At 39.8% G+C, this 20,154-nt stretch overlaps 1 pseudogene; it reads right to left on the reverse strand.

Annotated features, from left to right (window-relative positions):
- Positions 1-15,252: 15,252 nt before the first annotated feature.
- LOC149251000 (putative UDP-N-acetylglucosamine--peptide N-acetylglucosaminyltransferase SPINDLY) lies at positions 15,253-17,599 on the reverse strand (annotated as a pseudogene).
- Positions 17,600-20,154: the final 2,555 nt, after the last annotated feature.

The following is a 20,154-nucleotide window of genomic DNA, read 5'->3' on the forward strand; positions in this document are numbered from 1 at the left end:
TGACCATGGGGTGCGGGACCGCAGGTAACAATAAGAGAAAGTGTGGAACCAGAGCTTTATTGATTTTTAAGGACTTTCTCTCATTTTCAAAGCTTGACATGAAGAGCTTGAGGTTTGAGACTTGCTAAGAAGAACAGTATGAATCATGATAGGCCCATACTGACTGCAAATAGTCATGGTGACAATATTTTGTGTAACAGATTGCCCCCTAAAGTGCGAAGTCTGTAGTAGATGAGGATTTCATTTATCATCTAAGAAGAGTGAAGTACTTTATCATTTCGAGGATCATCTTGTGGAGAGCCCGGTTGGAACCTGTAAAAACATTCAATGCAAAATATATATATATGCGATCATATCATCGCTGAGGTAGGAATTCCCATACTCAGATCAAAACTAACTAGAAAACTAACTACTGCTCTGATATAGGAATGATCTTGTAATACATCACAAGTATAGACACATGTAGACATAGTATGGATGCAGCCATCTGTTTATGAATAGTCCACTGTATAATGAATACAAAATTCCTCGCAGCCTGGATGGTGGAAACTAGATCCAGGGTCTTGATTTCTACTTATCGAAATAGTACGATTCTATCTATGTGAATGAATGTGTCGAAGTCGAACATGGTAGAAACCACTTGATTACCAGTCAATGATGTAAACTGTTAACAAGTGTGAGAGAAACCACCAGTAATGTCAATGGCTCTCAAAGTACTCAGTACAATCCATGAGATGTGAATAGATGTGTTGATGTCAAACATGTCATGGAATCCTTTGATCGAAGGTCAATGATGCAACCTATCATCGAAGGCGAGAAACTTGCCATTGAGGCATCCAGATCCCAAGGTACTGATGATTTCTAGATCATCTTTCTAGATAATGAGCTGAAGTCGATAGAAAGCGATCCGTCGTAGGCAAGCCCACAACACGAAATCATAGATCAAGTTTGAAGAAATTTAGTTGCAAGGACTGACTCAGGGATGGTCAAGATGGATGACAGATATTTTGCAGATGAATGGTTTATTTGCACTTACCTCTTGAACACATAACGACACAACAGATGGTTTGGTGACAATTGACCCAAAGTTAATACCCAGAAACCGGCTGAATACTTTCAATATGGTTTGATCAACTGTTAGGCAAAGGATTTCCCAACCCAGGTGAATAAAAAGTGCCGTGTTCAAGAGTGGTTATAGGAGTATGAAAAATAGGATCATTTTTCTCTCTTTTCCCCCACCATTTCTGGCAAGTACCTCTTTATTTTTGACAAGCTTGAGGAGGATAACATTTGCTTGATTATAAGCTCATCTTTCGGATGAGTCCAACTTAGTTTAAATTCGAACCTTAAGAAGGAGTGGTCCATTCCTATTTGTAATTGAACAGGTCCTTTACTGTTAAATTTTAACGAGTCTAGTAGAGGAGAAACTCGACGTTTTTCAATTTTAGAGAGTTTGAAAAACTTAAAAAAACTCCATGGTTGTCCTTTTTCGTAAATTTGTGTCTCCCAAGCCCAAAAAAGTATAAAATAATACTTGAGAGAACCGCTTGATCATTACGACCAAGGAGTACATTTCATAATTAGTGCCTCTAATCTGAAAAAGTAAAAAAGCGACCAATGACACGTCGTTTTATAACCAATATCGAATTTGAAATGACAAAAATCCAGCACTCTTTTATGTTTTTACGGTCAGAAAAGGGCTGTAAGTGGACCGTCTTTTTAGTTCCGTTTTAATGAGCTTAAAAAGAACAACAATCTTTTCATATTTTAGGAGTCAAAAAAGAGCTTAAAGGTGACTCTAATGTTTTTTGTCGAAAATGACCAATTTTGCTTGAAAAATCCTATATCCTGCACAAAAACTCAAACATTACTCATACCTGTTTAAAATAGATAAAAATGCTTCAAAATTTACCTCTTTAAAGTAAAAAATAAACGAATTAAAAACTCATTTATTCAAAAAAGCTTATAAAAAGGGCTTTCATAAATTCATTTTTTACGTTTGACTTCAGAGTGAGAAAAGAGAGCTTTTGGTCAGAAACTTCCCGTGAAGATTGCGGAAAATCCGCCTATTGGAATCGAACTCCGTCTCCTCCAGGTAATCCACAACATCATACTCTTTCATTTCATCCATTTGAAAATTGTTTTTAGGGATTTATTTTGTTTTTTAGGAAATTTCTAGGTTAAAAGCCCGCGCGCAGGGGTCTGCAGGCATAGCACAGGATACCTGCGGACCCCGACTTTTTTGTAAAAGGAAAAAAGTCAGGGGTCCGCACCTGCCGTGAAGGCAAAGTGCGGACCCACGCACTGTCTCTAACAGAGAGGGTGCGGTCCCCGCAGCAAAGGTTTTTAAACCTAGATTTTTCAAATTTCACCCAAAAATTTTGCTTTTAGATATTCTAATCCACCTTTTTATTGAATGTAGGTATACATCATGCTTGATTGGTGGGAACGGGAGCACGAGGATGTGGATCTCACCACGAGTAATCATCAACCTTTGATTGATGCATTGAAGGCATGCGGTTTATACAAATTTTGGGCCATACCTGGCATGAGGGCCCAGATGGACTTCTTGCAGTGGCTGGTAGACAGATGGAATATACAAGACCAATGCTTCTTTATTGGTGGCCACCAGCTCGAAATGGAGTCGGAAGACATTTGCTTTTTGACTGGTTTGCCTAAGAGAGGTGAACATTTAACTTTATTTGGGACTAGGCCAGGTGGCCAGTCTGTCGATAGCCTCCAGCTAGAGTTTTGTAACGACCAAACTAGAGACAAAGGGATTGATATCAAAACCATATCCCTTCCTAAGCTCAAACTGATTGCGTTTATTGTTACCAGGCTTTGCGAAAGCGTAGCACTACATATAGCCACTGGATCCCAAATGCGGATGGCAGTAGACTGCTTTCGAGGCACCATCTTCAACTGGTGCGAGGCTGTGTTGGCTAATATAAAAGGCCAACTTACTAGAGAAAAGAACGAACAACTGAAGACCTTTGGATATGGTGCTTTAGTTGTGAGCTTTGGTCTGGAGAGGGTCCTAATGTTGGTCCCACAGCATCTTACCATTGGAGCTAGACTTCCCCGAGAGCCCAAACCGATGCGTTGGGTTGCAGTTATGGCCCGTCATCCTGAGGAGGGAACAAAAGTTGTTCAATTCACTCCTGAGTATTTTCATTGGTTGGAGAACCAATTTTTTGCTATTCAGGACTTTCCTTATGCTGGGGTAGATTATTGTGGTGACCTAGACATGGCTCTTCCACTCTTAGAGCAATGGGATGACTCAGGTAAAATCATTTCCAACATTTTCTAATTTAATTTCTTTTTTTTTGTTTTTAATTCGTCCCAAAATTGATAGTAAAATTTTCAAATGCAGATGTAGGTCCACGGCGACTAATCACTCTCCGGCCCTATGAGAGGAAATAGCCAGCTGCAACAGCACCAGCCCCACAGGACGAATCTACAGAGACCTTGGCCGAATTGGAGATTCATCTAGAGCGTTTGACAGCAGACATTCCGGGGACCAGCATAGATGACATTCCTCTTAGGCTACATCGCTATGTGATTGGGTCCTAGGACCTTTCAGGAGGTTCCTTTGTAGGGTGGCCCGTATAATGGTTTCTTATCGTGATCATCACCAATGATAGGATGATCGCCTGTTGTAGACTCATATGACATTTTTTGCTTTTTGTACTATCATTTTTGCTGATCATAAGGTGTTTTTCAACCTATGATCGAAGACGATGTATATTTAACACACTTCTATGCTATACTATATCACTATTACCAGATTATCTTGTAAAACATGTTATGGAATGTTTTTAAATTTACTTGTATGATTATTGCAAATGTCTACTTAACATTCGAGAAGAAATTGCATCTGCTAATGTATTTAAATATCTTGGAATATGTTGATACTCAATATAATCAAATTCACGTTCCAAGTGACGAACTCTCAAAAATAATCTCAATAACACTGGATTTCTAATGGCATATACTCTATTAAGTTGTAATACAACGAGTTTATAATCTAACCTCACTATAAAACTCTGAATCCCAAATGAGATGGATTTAGATAATAACTCAATCACTCCACTATACTCTGCAATGTTGTTCGTTGTTTAACCGAGGCTTACCCCATGCATAGATACCAACTCATCAGAGGGCAAATAGATAACCCAAGCTGCGGAAGAAATGTCCCGAGTATTACGACAAGCACCATCAGCAAAACCAATGTATGTTTGGGGAGACGTCGACATCTGCAATATGAAGAGTAAAATCAAGATAAGCAAGAATAATGACAAAAAACACTCTCTAAGCTAAGCACACTTTTTAATCTAAAACACACCAGCTAGAAAGAAAACTAACCTAACTAAAAAATCTCCACACCCAGATTTAAGCATAATACCTCTTCAGGTAAAGACCATTTCTGGGTTTACCTAAAGAGACCCCATCAATGTCTACGAATTCATAGGCCCCTTTTGCCAGCTTTTGCTTAACAACATAAGGACCATGCCACATGGCTACAAATTTTCCAGCGCCTAATTTATCATTTGCTTGATCATATAATAAGACTAGGTCTCCTTCTGAAAAATTACGAGGGGTAACATTTCGATCATACTGAGCTTTAATACGTTTGGCATGAGTTTCAATTGCTAATGCAACATCACGTCGATTCTCATCTAGCTGAGCCAAGTACAACAAATGTTTTTCCTCTTCGGAGGTGGCTGCAAGTAATTCGATGGCCATTTACAATGACGGGATTTCGCATTCAATGGGTAACACAGCTTCCAGACCATAAACTAGTTGGAAAGGAGTGAAAGGTGGACATTTTTACTGAGGTTCAATATGCCCAAATCATTGAAAATAGCATGTTATGCCAATTCGACCTATGAATCCCAATGATTCGTTAGATCATGATGACTAGAACTTTGTTGATGGCTTCAACTAGACCATTAGCCTGTGGATAATTTGGAGTTGAACTATCGTGACGCAAGCCAAGTTGGTCTGTAAGTTCAGTCATCATAATATTTCAAAAATGATGCCCATGATTAGTGATAATCGCTTGTGGAACACCAAACCTAGAAATTATACTATTGAACACGAAAATCGCAGCAGTTTTACCGTCTACCTCAAATGTAGGCATCACCTCGGCCCACTTGGTAAAATAATCTACCGCAAGGATGATATATGCATGCCCCCTGGCCGAGTGAGGGTTACATGTAATAAAATCGATACCCCATTTTGCAACAGGACCAATGGCAATTATAGGGTGGAGAGCAGCAGGCGGAGCGCGCATCTTTCGATCAAAAATTTGGCAGTTGTGGCATTTTCGGACCGTGTTAATACAATCTTTAAACAACGATAGCCAGAAATAGCCAACGCGCAATATCTTTTGGGCTATGGCAAACCCAGACATATGACCGCCACACGCTCCAGAGTGACAGTCATTTAGAACCCTTTCTGCTTCCTCGTGAGTTAAACAACGCCGGAAAACAGAGTCTGCCCCACGACGATAAAGTGTATCTCTAATAATTTTGAATTGTTGGGACTGGAATCGTATTTTCCGACGTTCTGATCTTGAAATTTCTGGCTAAAAGGATTGGGTTTGGAGATAAACTATGATATCCCCATACCATGGATCTAAAGTGCTGATTAGAAACAAGGATTCATATGCAATGGGCTCCTCCGCCACAGTTTCTGTGTCAGCACGCGGGAAGTCACACATCAACTCCGCAAAAACTAAAGATTTCTTCGACTTAGACTTTTCAAATTCCAAGTCAAACTCCTGCACGATCACAGTCCATTTGGAGTAATTGCCCCCTAGCAACTATTTAGTCAAAATATAGATCATAGGGTTGCAATCGAAAATTACTGTAGTTTTTCATAGTAAAATGTAATGACGAAAACGTTGGACAGCTTGAACAACTGCCAATGCCAATTTCTCCACATGTGAATATTTTAGCTTTCGACTAAGGTAATATATCACATGTTCAATACCGAATTCATATTCCTGAACTAACACCATTCCAATGGTGGAATGCGAGGCGGTGAGATATAAGAAGTAGTCCTAGTTGTAGTTGGGAGGATGCAATAACGGTGCATGGGTCAACGCATGTTTTAGTGCATCAAAAGATTTGTCAACTATCTCATCCCAAAAGAATGGAGTATTCTGTTTCAACAATCGGGTAAAACCCTTTGTGATCTTGGCATAGTTAGGAATGAATCGACATAAAAAGTTTGCTTTCCCTTGCAAACTTTGGAATTGGTGAAGACTCGAAGGAGGAGGAAATTTGACAATAGCTTCAACCTTCGAGGGATCGACGCGAATACCGGCTTTCGAAACAACAAACCCCAGTAACCGACCCGTTTCTATACAGAAAAAACACTTGCGTAGATTCAACCTAATTCGATAATTCCTACACCTCATAAAGATTGCTCGTAAATGGATGAGATGATCAGCTCGATGTATTGATTGAGTAGGTAAATCATTGAGATAGGGTTGCACAATGTGTTTGATGTCATGAAACGCGTAAGACATGGCTCTTTTAAAAATTGCCCCGACGTTCTTGAGCGTAAAAGGTAATTTGCAATAAGCAAATGTCCCCCATGGACAAATGAAAGTCGTTTTTGGTTGATCAGTAGGTAGAATATTGATTTGATTGTATCCGGAAAAACCATCCGTGAAGGAGAATATTTCACTGCCGGCACAATCATCAACGATTTTATCAATATAGGGAGTTGGGTAATTGTCTTTTGGACAGGCTCAATTAATATCCCTATAATCGATACATATTCTTATTGTTCCTTGCTTTTTGTTAGCGGGAACAATATTCGATACCTAATCCGTTAACGGAATTGGATAAATGAAACCTACTTTAAGTAATTTTTCAACTTCTTCTTTAATAACAGCAGCTTTTCGCGGGTGGATCTAACGCAAACGTTGCCGGACGGGTTTAGCATCCTGGTAAGTTTTGTTTTCATGAACAACAATTGCTGGGCCAATTCCTGGCATTTCCTCATATGACCAGGCAAACACGTCACATAATTCTTGAAATAGGGCCTTATATGTTTGAATTTCATCTTCCGTACAAGCGGCACCTATATGAATGTTTTCAACAATTCCAGGCTTAACCGAAATGTCAATAGGAATAGTTCGAGAAATATTTCCCAAATTTAACTCAAAATCAGGATTTTTCATTGGATTCTGAGGTTCCTTGACATATTCAATCGTAAAAATAGATGAAAAATCATTTTCAAAGTGATCAATCTCAGGTAAAACGAAGATCTATGATGAAGATCTTCCCATGGTAAATCATCAACACACATGATTTCACGAATTTGCTCATCAGTGTGAACAAGTTCAGAAAACGTTGTTGAATGTGAGTTTGATGTTGAAAGTGATTCTTCATGGACCACATTCATTAAGTCAATTTCGGTTGAAGAAGGGTCGGAAATGACTGCACGGTCTAATACGCAATTTCATATGGACTCAAAGGCATAACATCACCAAATGAATTCATCTCATATTCGGAAGTTACGATCGAAGGATCATCATAAACAATAGTGTCTGATGAAATCATATGAATGGTTGCAGTAGAAGACGATGAGTTGATAGGAGGAAAAGGAAAAGTTCCTAGTAAACCAGAATATTTAACTAGTCCTACTCGAACATCCTTATAAGGGATAGTTGTTTTGCCGACATGCTAGATACTTTCAGAAGAGGCTGGGTCGGATGAAAAGTAAGTTAGCTAGTCTATAGTTATGATCTTTCCATTATGAGGGAACTTTATAAGCTGAAAGACCGATGAAACAACAACTGTCATAGCATAAGACCAACTATGACCCAAGAGAAGGTTGTAATCTAGAAGGGCATCAACCACCTCCACATCTAGATTAACAGTTTTTCCTTCTACCCCTGTAGGTAAATCCTGTAGAATTCCAAAAGGATGGAACCCATGGCCATCAAAGGCCTTTAGAATCATCAAGGATTGATTAAGTGTAGGAGAACCAAGGGATCTCCAACATTGGATCGACATAATACACATTGAGGCTCCCTCATCAATCACAGTCCTATAACAAGGTCTGTTTTTTACTAACACTGGAATCTGGAAAGCCATTTGATGAGGTAAGCAAGGTGTACTATTTTCTAGATCGAAAATTATAAGGTTCAAGTCCTGAACGTCAACAGCTCATATAGCCAACAATAGCAATTTACGCTGTGCTGGACATGATTGCAGCACTTCCAAAGCCGACACTGCTGAAGGTGAACTAGCCAAATCTTCAGTAATGTTATAGTTCTGAGCCGATCTCGCATGTGGATTGAAAGCTGACTTTCGAAGTATACCCTTGGCGGGCGGTTTGATTACTAAGTCTGGGTTAGGTTTCTCGATCTATACTAGATCGGAATTGGGAGTTGAAGTTGATGGGTTCGAATTAGAAGATTCTACTTCCTTACCACCAACAAGACTTTTACTTCCATAAGCTTGCGATCGAGTCGCAATCCTAACATGGGACATCATCATTATGGGTTCTTCGAAGTCGTTTGAGGAAGAACCTATCATCTTACTATCTTGACTAGGAAAAGGATCCTTCAAAACAGCAGGCATTTTGGAACCTTTGACAAATTCCACAACCTCTGCATGATGAGGGCAGTCTCTTGTAAAATTCTCTTCGTCACAAATAAGACAAGGATAATGAGGTTTGCGTTTCTCATCAGTAGATTCCATTTTTTCCGATTTCTCTTTTGAATTTTTATATGTTTTATTTTTCTTCTTCCCTTTCTTTTTACTGTCGGATTTTCATTTGGTTGTAGATGACTCTACACATGAATATCGACAGAAATTTCCGCAAAAGAATCTCCTGTCGGAGAATCTGGTAAAGTTATGATAGTAGAAGAATTCTTGGAAGATTTCTTCTTACTTTTGGTATTAAACGTACCAATCATACCATCAGCAGCATGAGACCCTGAAGGAGCTACAGTTATTTGATTCTGTTTAGGAAGGTCAGGCATTTTCTCGTGTAACGTACCTGACTGCATATAAACTAAGTCAAGGTACTGATCTTTAGCAATTACTTGCTCTTCGGTAATGACTCCTGCCTTAGCTACATCCTCAGTGATTTTCGGTAATAAAGATTTGACAAACCATTTAGCTAAGATTTGATCCGGGATAAAAACTTTCATTAAACGTCGTTGACGTCTCCATTCATGAATGTGATATGAAATGTAAGTGGATGTTGAATGTTTTAGTGAAGTTAATAATTCCGTTCCATTGTCATATCTAACTGGTAACTGAAAATGAGTTAAAAATGAAGTAGCTAATTGACTAAAGTTATAAAAAGGGGCTCGCGGTACCTCAATGTACCACTTGGCCGCAAGACTAATTAGAGTGCATTGGAAAAGCCTTAAATGGATTGAATCATCTGAAATGGAGTTAGATGCACACCAGAGGTGATAAGTCATCACATGGTTCTACAGGTACTCTCCTGATTTGCCTTCAAACTTAGGAATATCACTAGGCAACTTATTCGGCATTGGCGGCCAAAACGGAAGATAGTTAATTGGATCATTCGTAAGGCATGACAAGTCAGGCAAGTCCAAAGTTGCAACGAACGATAACTAACGATTAGGGTCCCTGAAACCCTGGGTCATGAGACCAGCCCCAAGAGGAGGATATCCAGGATAACTAGGAATTGGAATTGCATTTGGGATATTATATCCTCCTGGAAAACTAGGATTAACCGGACCGTACTGGGGTTGTTGAGGTTGTTGATATGTATATCCAGGGTAGGGTTGATACTGATAGACTGGCTATTGCACAACAGGACCGAATTAGTACTATCCCTGGTACAGTTGATAAGTAAATTGAGGCTGACTTGTGACAACCATACTTGGACCAGGTTGTCCTACAAGCATTTGAACCGAAGGCTAAATTGTGGATCCAGACAGAGGTAAAGATGCTTGAGGAGTTGATACAAGAACAGTAGAAATCGGGGTTGTCGATACTCCAGAAGTCGGTGGGGTAGATTGAACAGATGTTGCCGCAGTTGTAGCAGTCATTTGAGGGAGAGTACGAGCCGTACTAGGTCTAGGCTGAGAAACTACAGAAGGTGCAGAAGTTTTAATAGTAGACTTGACAGGTTGCTGGGTTGAACCAGAAACCAAGGGTTGTCCAGTTTGAGATGACAACTGCACATTCGGTTGCAAGATCTGTTGAGATTGAGATGGATCCCACACTAAATTCATTCCCAGGTACAAACCCATAGCAGGTTGAGAATATTGAGGACCATAACCGGGTTGAGGGTAGGGTTGATAATTCAAAGGTACATTTCTAGCTCCTTGGACAAATGATTGATCGGAAGGTGGTTGGAAACCTTGGGTTGGGTACTGACCTTGAGGTTGATAACCTTGAGGCGCGTACTGATACTGGGGTTGACCTTGAGGTACATATTGATACTGGGGTTGACCTTGAGGAATGTATTGTCCCGTAGGTATGTACTGTCCTTGAGGTTGCCCTACAGGCGATAATTGAGGACCTTGAGGCTGCCCCCCAGGCAGTAACTGGCCACCTTGAGGTTGCAGATTAGGAATAGTACTTGACATCATAAGAATATCTTCTACACTCAACGGCTTAGTTCCGTTATTACCAGTTAATAACCCTTGTTCAATAGGTTGAGGAGATGCTCCCGAAAAAGTACCAGTAAGTGACTGATACCCAGAGGGAACAGAAGGACCACCATATAAAAAGGTTTCTGGAGATTGAAAAAACATTGACGATTGTCTTGACATATTTAACGGAGGATAATAACCTCTAGGTGTGGGATGAAAAGGAATGCGAGGTGGTGAAAACCTTAGTCCCGTGTTTTCCAAAAAATTGGTCAGTGAAAGATACCAAGCGTCCCTCCTAGGTGGACTGTAAAAGATCGATTCACGCTCCCTAAGTTCTATAGCTGGTTGATTTTCAGGGATAGGGATACCTTCTTCAGGAGTAACAAGTTCTTCAATAGTAATACGTCTAGAAGGAAGATTTTGGGTAATGACTCTTTCTACCCTGGGTGAACCAGGACCACTGGAAGTTGGAGAGGGAGATCCTGATGTTGGAGTAGCAATAGGTTCAGTTTCAGGTTCATATATTTCAGGTTCCTCAGCGAAATCACTAGTAGATGAAAAACTACCAGTAACTTCGGAAAATGAAATAGATTGTGGATTATAATATGCTACTAGAGCTTGATAATCAAGATGTACAACCAATGAAGACTCTCCTTCTTCAGGTGACCCAACTCTACTGTCACTAGGAGTTACAAGGGCTCGTAGCCCTTCAAGATGGCTCGGTGAAAACTCGGGAGGTTGGCCCCGAAGTCTACGGGACTTCCTCGGTAATTTAGCCACGATTAAATATTTTAACTACTTCACACGCAAACAAAGAAAAATCTCAATGAAAACCACCTAAAGCCTCTAAAGAACCAAACAATTTTGAATCACACGCCTAAAGAATCTAGGAGATCAAACCACACACAAACAGTAACTTTCCGTACCGAAAACACTAGTTGGTGATGAGATCCAATGTCACAGAATTCAATACGGAAATGGCAGTTGGAACAGTTACCCAAGCAATCTGCTTAACGTATAGACTGGCACAAGTTTCTCCACTAAACCATCTCGAGTGAAGAGAACCCCCCAGAAAATCCAAGTGAGTCTAGCCGACGTCTGCTCCAGGTATAGTGGGATCTTCCCTCCACCGTCACCTTAGGAAAGAATCCTATAGAATATGGTCACTATGGTTACCAACGGAAACATATATACCTGGGGGAACAGTCTACGATCTGATACGCACGCAAGGGAAGAGTAACAAGCTCAATCCCCTTGAAGGCTCCTTGACATAATCCAAGGTTTACCAACAAGTGACCCCAGGCTCCTCGACAATGGTCAATCCGAGGTTTACCGTTTTTAATACGTGAATATCTTCTATCGTTCCCAATGAGGAAGGATTGATTTCCACACTGGTTCAGATATGATCTCGTGCTTCCCCTTTAAGAGGAGCTTTCCCAAAGCATAGATGTAACAATTGGAATTTCTCTCCTACTGCAAGATATAGCTACTTGTTTGTTTTACTATCTTGGAGAGTTAATTACTCCTTACTCCAAGATACTAGCCCAAGCTATGTTGGTGATAAAGAGCCCTAGAAATAAAAAGATTACTAGATAGATTTTACTTTAAGCATTATTTTTATTGGTTTTTCTTAAGTCAAAAGGTGCGGAGATGAAACTTATGGTGTGAAGACTCCACTCCAAATCACTAAACAAATGCACTTAAGATGATAAGCAATCTTTTCCCTTCAATGAATTTCTAGCTAAAGAGAGAGTTGAGAATGCAAATGCTTGTAAAAACAAATCTTTCCTTAACAAACAAATCAAAAGAAGAGCTTTTTGTCTTTTCCAATACATTCAAAAACGAGACAACTAGTTATGCTCACAAAAGTTTCCCCTTCTTTTCAAACACTCAAATACTACTAAAACAAACTTTTTCAAAATAGATTTTTTTTTTTAATAAAACACTCAAAACGATGGAAAAATCTAATCTTGAGATCTATAAATTCTAAAAAACTATTTGAAGTAAAATATTAAAAGATTTCTTTTCAAGGATGTTTTACTTAGCTATAAGCAAATTAAGGACTAATTTGTCTAGAACCACAAATCAGTAAAAAAAAAACCAATTTTTGTTTTCTTTTCTAAAAATGAAATCCAAAGCTTTCAACACAAGTCCTTTCGAAGTTTCGCAAAGAGAAAAAAAAGATGGATTCCTCAACAAAGACATCTTTTACAAAATGGTCAGACTCATAAGAAGGCCAGCAAAAACCAAGGTGATCTGAGGTTTCTAAGGCTTCTAAGCTCTGAGTTACTACAAAACCAAAATGAAAATCAAGCCCGGCAACCAAAAATTCTAGGCATTTCACCTAAAACCCTAATGCCAATGGAATTAACCTAAGAAAATCTCCTGACAATTCATGTGCAGATCTGGGCAGAGGCTAAAAACATCTAAAAAAATGCTAAGTTGACTGAAAGATAAAATCTTAAGCTTTTCAAAATTTTGACAGGGTTCGCAGGCCCCCAGTTTACCCAGGTGCGGTACCGCTCTATTTGTAAAGCAAAAGTGTGGTATACCCGCACTGTGTTACAAGCAAAGGGTGCAGTCCTCTCCCAAAAGTACGAAAAACAAAAAATAATTCAAGATCTACTAAACCTACCCAATCCCACACACATCAAGCCAAAAACGGAAACAAAGATACAGTTTCACAAGTCAAAGTAAAAGCAAAGGAAAAATAAAAAATTCAAGTCCCCAGTGGAGTCGCCATTTTTTCGGCCGGATAAGTCGTTCTTGCAGACAAGACTGACCTCCCTAGTATCTAACGATATCTAGCAACAAGCAAACCAAACAAATTCTATCTTTCTCTAAATATGCAATTTATAGATAAAGGCAAACAAGTGTTTTAGGCCTACCTTGGGTTTAGTGCAAGTTTGTGGATGCCATGCTCTGTTGATCCAAATGAGCTCCCTTGTAAAGGATCTACAAACACAAACAAACACACACATTAAATAGCACCTGAAAAGCCAATATAATAAAGCATATTTATCATGATGATCAAGGAATTCATGAAACAAATCACATAAGACAATTTGTTGAAAAAAATGAATATGATTGTATTAACTTTAATCAAAGAAGAACTTTACAACCTTGGTGCCTTGATGTTGTACAAGCTCCTCCCAGGGTCCAGCAAGAATCTCCTCTAATTTGACAAGTTTCACTCTCTTCCCAATGAAGCCAAAAGGTATGTAATCTCTCCTCTCAAGCTTAACTAGGAAGTCTCAATTCCAACAGCATTTACCCTAAAAAATGTTCAGCTTCTAACCTCCCTAGCAACCAGCGTGTTATCACAAAATCACTACTAAGGGCTGCAACCAAGTAAGATTTTATGTAACTCTTTCAATCAAACTTTAGACTAGGAATTAGCCTTCCTAATCAGAGAGGGCTCTCTCACAGATTTATAATAGAAATCAATTAGAACAAAAGATGGCTAACTCTTCACTCATTCATGAAAACAATAGCTGGTTGAACACATATCAAATTGGTCTTCATTGGACTATGGAGTCTTACACATTTAATAAACAAAAGCACATTCATTTCATGGAAGTCAAGGCTCTTTGCATTAGATGTCCAAACATATTTCACAAAAACCACAGCTTGCCAAACACACAGGAAGTCAGAGCATAAGATATGAATTCTGAGTGATTGTGTTATAACAAGGCTGTAAGAGAACATATAAGATAAAACACCACCATCATATTTGAACAAAATAATCCATTGAGAATCTTGAGAAGAAATAACCACTGTTTTACTATTACTGTAACAAGTCTTACATTGGCCCAAATAACTCTGTTTTCGTATAAAATGTCCAACCCCTATTACATCCTAATTTCATCCATTTATAGGAATACATTCCTCCCTTTCTAGAGGGAGCTCGAAGGCCCTATTAACTACTCCTACATGCTATTTAACTAATGCATTAATTACAAAGTGCTGAACTATAATTGCACACAATCCTAATCAAACTAAAACACTAATTCCATTCTCCTCGTATGCTTGATTCTTCTCGGATCTTTGACAGCTGTCCTCCTTCAGTTAGGCTGAGATGGCTGAGCTACGGATGCAATGAATGCTGACTTTGGATGCTTGAAAGCGTTGATGGCTCATTAATTGACCAAAAGATGTGCTCCTATTTTAACGGTCTCTGTCTCCCAACATTCTCCGAAAGTTCAGCAACATGTCTCAGCTCTTTTAATAACCCCAGGTATGAAATGCTGCCATGTTTCTGATGTGCTGTAGGTGGTATTGATAGACAGGTGTTTCTCTTCCTCAACTCCCGCTCACAGTATCACACTAGCTGCTCTGCGCTTAAAATCATCACCTACAGCAGTTTCGTAGCGCGCTACGAAACTGCTGTGTGATTTCAAAAACACAGTCTTGTGATATGCATAATAAATTCTACTGTACTTTTAATGGTCCCTGGTCCTCATCTACTTCTCTTATTTGATAAGAGATATATATGACCTGAGAGCTGAGATAACTTCAGTATCGGAATGAGTGTTGTGTCTTGAATTTGCTCCAAATTAATAGCCTCTGTCTGTTTCAAACTTCGATCAGCCTCGAACTTATATAACCTGCACTCCATTAGTACTATATCCTTAATGCCATAACAATCAGAAAGCATGTGAGTTAAATAACGTCTTCCAGCCCCATTCCCTGTGTGCAATATAAAGCTTAACATCTTCGCCCTCATAAATGTAGTTCATGGCCAGCAAGCGATTTTGACCAGCATTCCGAGAGTCTGGATCAATTTTCAAACACCGCTCATATGCCTCTATCGCAAGCATGATATTACCTGTATCCCTGTGCAAAACCCCTAGATTATTATAATCTTCTGCATATGCAGGATTTTCCATTATAGCCTTTTCAATCATGCTTGCAGCAGCATCCATTTTACCCTGGACAGTGTAGACCACACCAAGATTATTAAGAGACTGTGAAAAACTATGTTTGATCGACAAAGCCATCTGGTAGCACTCCACAGCTTTGTCACGATTATCCCTGTCTTTATAAATGACTCCTAAATTATTGCATGCTTCCGCACAATGTGGATTGAAGTGCAGGGCGAGCTCATACATCACAATTGCCATGTCAAATTTTAGTAATTCACCATATGCGACACCAAGATTATACATAGCATCTGCATAGTGCCAATTATAAAGCAATGCCTTCTTGTAATGAGCTATACCCTGATGTATATCTCCTTCACGCTTCACCTTTGTACCAAGGTCTGTAAGGGCTATAGTCATGTTATTCTTAGCAATTTCAAAATTTGGAGATACAGTCAAACACCTCTCATAACACGCAATGGCTGCATCCACATCTCCACGGTTCTTATACATCACACCCATGTTGCGATATGCTTCAGCATACATAGGCCTTTGCAATGCAGCTTTTTCATAGCAAATAAGTGCCATATCATATTGCATCATTTCTGAATAAACCACCCCCAAATTATACTAAGCAATAACATAGCGGCTATCTGCTTTTAGAGCTTCAGAGTACTTCTGAATTCCTTCATGGACATTTCCTGCAAGTTTCAAACTGGTCCCAAGGTCTGTCAAGACAATTGCCAAGTACTCCGCAGCAAGCTTGTATGTAGGATCCACTACAAGAGCCTTCTTATATGCCTCTGCTGCTTCTAGCAAGTGCCCTTCATCTTGTTCTTACCTCCGCTTCTTCAGCGCATCATACATGGATACCTTTACCACAAAAGATTGTTCATCACATGATGCTGACAGCATAGAATCGCTAAGTAAATGTTGAGCAATTTCATCAAGAATCCGTTTGTGTGAAGACAAGTTGTTTTCCCTTGTATAACAGAGTTGCAAGAACGCATCTGCTTCATGATACCATGGACCATGTCGAAAATGCTTCTGTACAGCAATATATGCTGAGTGGAACGTATCCCAATACTCGTTCCTTCCAAAAGGTATGTAAGCTTTTAAGAGGTATTCATAAAACGAATCAACACCAGCACCAATTCCAGATGAATATTCAATCCATTCTCCAGTTAGTACATACAGCATGGTTCCCATCAAATCCAAAGGACTCCGCATGCTCCATAATTTACAAACAACACACAATGCTGCTGCCTCATACTCAGGTCCTCGAGCCATAGCACCGCTTTTCCAAATTCCGAACTGTTTCCCAGAACAATTAAACTTGAAATTGATTCCATAAGAGTCAAAACTAACCCATTGTACTTCTCAGGTAAACGTTGAAGCTTAAGATTGCCAAGCTCTGCAAGTGAATCGTGGAGAGCGCCGAGCAGAGATATAGATTCACCATACTATCGAACAACTGCCACCACTCTGTATATTTTACATCAAGATTTAATATCCCACAGCCACAAACAAAGCAGCAATTCGACTTTTGAGAAGCTCAACGCCAAATAAACATGTTTTTACCGACATAGCCTGCCGTGTCAAGATGCCCTTTTTTTTAAATTCAATGCATGCATGCGCAATTTAGCGTGTGGCAACTTTTGAACATCTGGCAGCTATAAAGGCGCCACAATAACTTGAACATGATTAACTGCCTCTCTGCTCTAGCGTTCATCGGAAAATTTTCCCAGCAAACGGCCAAACCTTGGACTTCAAACATTGCTGATGAATCCCTCTCATTTACATTACTGAAATGCAGATCAAAACAAGATTCATGAACCTGCTCCCACTTATTCAAGAAAGAAACAAATCCACCATTCATACTAATGACATCAACAGGTCCATTATTTGAAATACAAGCAGTCTCTGTTTCACCCAGATTTTGCATGTCATAGTTAGTTTCTGGGACAATCTTAAAGCCAGCAAACATTGAAGCGGCTTCAACTGCATTCCTTACATTGCCTTTCTCATCATTCTTAGCAATTAAAATATTTTCTTTGTTGATGACATTTCTACTGTCCTTGCTCCTCAACTCAACATTGTGGCCACACAGCAGTTTCATCGTGTCTCGCATTGCTTAAGTGGCTTTTATCATTTTGTTTTGTTTCTAATTCTACAGTATCCTGGATAGCTCCACCAATTTCGTAGCGCAGCCAGTGCAAGGTCAGTGTTTTCGCTACGAAATCACTAAAACAGATGGCGCTGCGAAACTGCTAACGGATTTATGCGCTGCAAAAACACCCTGTCTTTAAGCTAGGCTAAATTTTTTGGCAACAGAATTTTCAGTGATAACACAGCGCAATGCCTTAATTTATAGTGCAATGGAGGGAAGTTACTAGGTCCACCTTCAAAGGGATAAAGCCCTCCTTCAAAGGGATAAGCTCCTCTCATCAAGGGATTAGCTCCTTTAGTTTTGGGATGCATGAACCACCTAGGAGCGAACCATCCACTCAAGATTCCTTCTAGAATCATCCAGAATTAACCCAAAGTGAGTTTTTAAGAATAAACTTGCGCCTTTTCGACTTTCACAAGGGTCCGCACCAACTCTTTTAGAGATAGAGCGGGCATGTCCGCAGGTAACATGACCATGGGGTGCGGGACCGCATATAACAGTAAGAGAAAGTGCGGAACCAGAGCTTTATTGATTTTTAAGGACTTTCTCTCATTTTCAAAGCTTGACATGAAGAGCTTGAGGTTTGAGACTTGCTAAGGAGGATAGTATGAATGATGATAGACCCATACTAACTGCAAATAGTCATGGTGACAATATTTTGTGTAACATGTAGCTTGACTAACAACATATTGATGCATAGTGTCTACGCTGATATTTAAGTGTGTGTTGGTGACTATGCACATCAACCTATCGAAATACATGTTCAGCTCTGACCAGACTTGGTTCTTGTCTTTGCCTCGGTGAGTGTGCTAATGGGTGGGATCCCATGCGTGCACACAATGACATCCATGCTCCTGAACACCCTTGCATGCGCTCGACAACACTACTCACCATGTCTACTCCGTGCCAGCTGTTGGGCTGGGTCTATAACCTATATGGGTTCAGTTTCATCAGTCTGTACATGTTGCACCTCTTGTTGTACCTGTTCCTGTTTCAACTCTTTCTCTCCTTTGTGCAGCTCTTTTTCTTCATTGAGTTGCTGCTTCAACACCTAAAGCTCCTCCTTTGTTTCTTTCTCTACCTCCGCGTGATCCTCTTGTCGAGTTGTCACCTCAGAGCCTCAATCTCCAAAGCTGCTTTCATCACAAGTGGATCTGCTTGAACTTAGAACTTTGCTCTGCCTCTGCGCTGTCAACAACCTTCCTCTTAAATTTGTTGCATACAGGTGTGCTACCATCTATTGTTGCTGATGGTGCTACTCCCTATGATGCCGCTACCATTTCATTGTGATAGTCTTGTCTATGAAAAACTTGATGTCTTCATAGATAGGCAAGTTCATAAACACTTCATTAACTGCATCCCCAATTGCTCTCTCAACAGTGTCATTGATTATGCTCTCCTAGAAGCCATTGTACTTGTGCTGTTAAGAGGTAGACGAAAACCCATGATACCTAGAGACATAACAACACTCATGGCAAGAAATTTGTCAGTCGAAAACTAAAACAAACTAGAGGACTGACATGCAACATACTTGTGTGATTGTCTATGAAGATTGCACAATTTTCACTGGGAGGTTGGGAGACTAACTACTAAAATTGTGCAAGGCACAATCCGGGCTATCAAGAGGCTAACAGAATGTTGGAACTGTGCAATGCACAGTCCATCCTGGCCTGCTAAGGACTGAAACTACGTAATCCGTAATTTCAGTCAGCAGTGACATGCAACCAGCAAACTACATTGCGTAGTTTCTAGGGCCAACAAGGCATTGCTTCCCAGAATTGCACAATGCAAGCCTGGAGGTCAGTGTTGGGCCAAACTAGCATAATTTCTGGAGGTAAGGCAGATCCTTCACTTCCATAATTGTGCAATGGTAATCGAGCAGGGCAAGGTCCAGGCTAAGGTAGTCTAGACCTGCTAACGGGCGACTGAAAACATGAGCAGTTTGAATACATGGTGAAGCTGAGTGTAAACAAGAGTGAATGATCATGCATCCAAATAGTAAGTGCAATATTCAAAAAATGAGAAAGCATGCATGTGTGTGAAGCGGCTCACAGCGACGGCGACCATCGATGCAAAAACAATGTCATGCATGTGACAATAGTGAGATGCAAACGAAAACTGAAACGATGCTTCTACAAGCTAACATACATCAAAACGATAGCAAGCTCTCATTAAAATCAAGCTGACAACACTGACACAAAGCGAAACACTAAAAGCGACAGAAATGCCGCGGAAGACATGAGAAGTAGACTTACCTTGAAACAATTAACTGAGAGTGCCGAAGACTCATGGATGCAATGGGAGATGTCAGAGTTGCAAGGTCAATGTGAGGAATGAGTTTTGTAGCATCCGGTTCATAATTTTTTATAATATCGAGGTTATGACGCGCATGCTACAAATATAGGAAAAAGTGACACTTGGCAAGAGGTTTCTACAATGATCTTTACATGTAACCTCCTGCTATTAAAGATAGATCCCTCAAATCAAGGGATTCCTTTTTCATGTTGCCTTTTTCT

This window comes from Pinus tabuliformis, chromosome 7, assembly GCF_031772625.1.
Source record: "Pinus tabuliformis cultivar Carrire ecotype Pingquan chromosome 7, CPIR1, whole genome shotgun sequence".
In the NCBI taxonomy this organism is placed as follows: Eukaryota; Viridiplantae; Streptophyta; class Pinopsida; order Pinales; family Pinaceae; genus Pinus; species Pinus tabuliformis.